Source organism: Fukomys damarensis, unplaced genomic scaffold, assembly GCF_012274545.1.
Source record: "Fukomys damarensis isolate Sample0158 unplaced genomic scaffold, DMR_v1.0_HiC HiC_scaffold_17, whole genome shotgun sequence".
NCBI lineage: Eukaryota > Metazoa > Chordata > Mammalia > Rodentia > Bathyergidae > Fukomys > Fukomys damarensis.
The window spans coordinates 72,060,289-72,063,550 of NW_022900929.1; the positions used below are offsets into that span (position 1 = coordinate 72,060,289).

Genomic DNA, 3,262 nt, shown 5'->3' on the forward strand with positions numbered 1-3,262 from the left:
GGGCGGAGCCGCAGCCTGGGCCGGGACTGGGGTTGCTGCGCTCCCCGAGCCCGAGTCCCTCCAACGTCCGATTTGCAGAGCGAGAAGAGGGAGAGTCAGAGGGGGGGAAGGAAGGGTAACACAGACCTGCAGAATCCCCTTCCCTCTGCTCCGGCTTGGCGAGCTCTCGGGTAGGTTTGCGCCTAGGACCTTGGAGGAGAGCGGGGTTCCCCCTGGCCACAAGGGTCCCCTGCCTCCTCCTGACTGCTAGGCGACGACGTTTTATTTCGCCAGCCCTGTTCGCGGTGTCAGAGGCGTCAGGAACGGGCGAACGGCGCCTGCGAATTCTCTGGAGTGTTGACACGGAAAGGGGCAAAAGGAGCCTTTAATTCTGCCCGAGCGGCTTGCGGAAGGGAGTGACTAAAGCATAGGTTTAGTTTCAGGAAGGAGAAGAAAAAAATCCTTCATAAATTTAGAGGCGCGGCGGCAGCTGAGTCTGCTGCAGCCCAAAGTGGTGGCGGTAGACCCAGATGGAGACTGTTGTAAGTAGATTTCAGTAGATTTACAGCTGTGGTGTCCTCCCCCACCCCCTTGGTACTGGGATACAACTCGAGACCTTGCGCTTTCGAGGCAGGCGGCAGCACCGCTGAGCTAAACCCCCGGCCCTTGTGGTGTTCTTTTTGACAACCCCTCCTGACACATTTTGTGTCTATCTTGGCAAGTGAGAGGGCCTGAAAGCCATTACTCTGGTGTCAGTTTAGAAAATGACAATGATGGAGTTTGGATTATCTCCTTCCACTTTAATTCCTGGGATCCTGGACACCCGGGAGTGGCTGGGGACCAGGAAACCTTTTTAAATATTGACCCTCCTCTCTACCTGTCCCCCAATGCACAGGTCTAACAAGAGCAACGTTTCTATAAAGTGAAATGTGTGGTCAAGGCAAAGTCCTTGCAATCCTGAGACTGCTGGAACTAGGGAAGTTTCTTAGGATGGTGCAGCAATTTTGGATGTTACTTTTAATGGGGGATGAAAGGGACACATAAGCTTATTTCCCCTTAAATCAATGCCTCAATTATGGGGGAAGCTTACTCAGTACCATCATTCTGCAGGGATAAGATCAGACTTTAAACAAACTCGGCATAGGAATAAATAGCCGTGGCTCTCAAGATTTAGCATGTTCAGAATCATCAGCTAGTTTTTAAAAATAAAGATGACCGAACCCTCATCCCCAGGATTTCGCATTAGGGCATTTTTGAAGATTTTCATTCTTCACCAGTTTCCAGGTGGCGCTGACACAGCTGAGTCCGGGATCACCTTTGTAGAACCACACTACAAAGCTGGAGGCCAAGTCAGCCCTGCCTGCTGCTTTCCGTAGAGATTTGAAGTTAATAGTTTTTACTTTTTAAATTTTTTCATTTTTATTAGTACATTTGTTTGCGTTACATAGTGTCTACATTCATTGTGGGGACTTGGTATATGTAGGTAACACATTTTAAATGAATATTCACCATTAGCCAGGCCAGGGATTTAGCTCAGTGGTTCCTTCACCTGCCTCAAAAGCATGAGGTGCTGAGTTCAATCCTCAGTATCCCCCAAAAAAACACCACCATTAGCCCAAAACTTTGATCCCCAGTTAAGCCAAATACTTTTTTAATTTTTTAAATCTCCTTAGTAGATGGGTATTTTTTAAAATTGTAACCAGTTATTATTTCTTGAATGCCATCAATAAAAACTATGAAAATGTATTTTCTCTTATTGTGTTAGTACTTATCAAATATTCATGATTTTGCCACTTGATCTGTAAAAATGAAAATCTGTATTATCTGTTTCATTGTAGAAAATCTTGGCAGGCCACTATTACAAAGTGGGAACCTCATTTATCTACTCTGTGATAAAACCAAACCATAGCCAAAAGCATAAAACTTTTGACCTTGATTTGAATGTTCTAGTAAGAACCCAGAAAGCATCATAACATAGGAAAGAGCATTGCATTTTTTCGTCTCTAAGGATATTTGAATAACTCATGGGGCGTTGTGAGGATTAAAGGAAATAATGGATCTGAAATGACTTTCTAATAATCTTATAAAGTACCAAATACAAGTAAGTACCAAATACAGCGTGCTTCACAGAAGCCATCATTTTCTAGGAAGGATAAGGGTTTTAGTGTCAGATATGGGTTTGAATCAGGCCTCATTACATAGCCACTCTGGAAGTAGCTATTTATCCTGTGGCCTCAGAGTCCCATCTGTAAGACGAGGATAACCATACTAGTTCTGTAAGACAGTTGTGAAGATTTAAAATTTTACACACACACATACATTGAGCATCCCTAATCTGAAAATCCAAAATGCTCCAAAGTCTGAAACTTTCAGAGTGCCGACATGATGCCATGAGTGGAAAATTCCACACCTGACCCCAGGCGATGGGTCATAGTCAAAACACGGATGCATTCAAAATATTGTCTTAAGATCGCCTTCACATTGTTGCTGTAAAGTACGTATGAAGTAGATGCACTTCTGCCTCAGACTGGGGTTCCATGCTCGAACTCCCTCTTGTGTATATGCAAATATTCCAGACTCCAAAAAAACAAAGTCTGAAATCTGAAATACAAGCACGTTGGATAAAAGATACTCAACGTATCTTTGTATGTGTTCACTTAACTCAGTGCTTGTCCTCAATAATTAGTCCGTCATTACTAATTATAGCTTTCATTTATTATTATCACCTGCTGCATCTAACAAATTAAGAAATATGACCTCAGGAGGTAGCATTACATTCTAAAGGGTTTTACACTTTTTATGGTTTAGGGACCCCTTAAGAATTACTAAGGATCTGGCTGGGCGTGGTGGTACAAGCCTGTAATCCCAGCACTCAGGAGGCTGAGGTAGGAGGATCGCTGTGAGTTCCAGACCAGCCTGGGCTACATAGTGAGTTCCAGGTCAGTCTCAACTACATAGTGAGACCCTGCCTTAAAAAAACAAAAAACAAACAAAGAATTACCAAGGATCCATAAAGCTTTTATTTTTGTGGTAATGTCTATCAGTATTTATCATAATAGATATTAAAACTAAGAGATTTTTAAAACATTTTATAAAAGATCTCTTGATTTTGCTTAGGTACAAGGAGAACTGGAATTTCAAAATGATTTAATAAACAGGTTATAGAAATTATAACAAATGAAACAGAAATTAACATACTAAGAGCAAATGATAAAAACACACATTTGAGGGCCCGGGATTTTAGCTCAGTGGTGCCACTGCCTGACTCACAAGCACAAGGTCC

At 42.6% G+C, this 3,262-nt stretch overlaps 1 protein-coding gene across 1 annotated transcript in view; it reads left to right on the forward strand.

The window, feature by feature from the left end:
- The window catches only part of Ptgdr (prostaglandin D2 receptor), a gene marked incomplete at its 5' end in the record, with an annotated part of 9,129 nt that overhangs the window by 791 nt on the left and 5,076 nt on the right, over positions 1–3,262 (forward strand). The gene's annotated exons all lie outside the window — the stretch shown is intronic.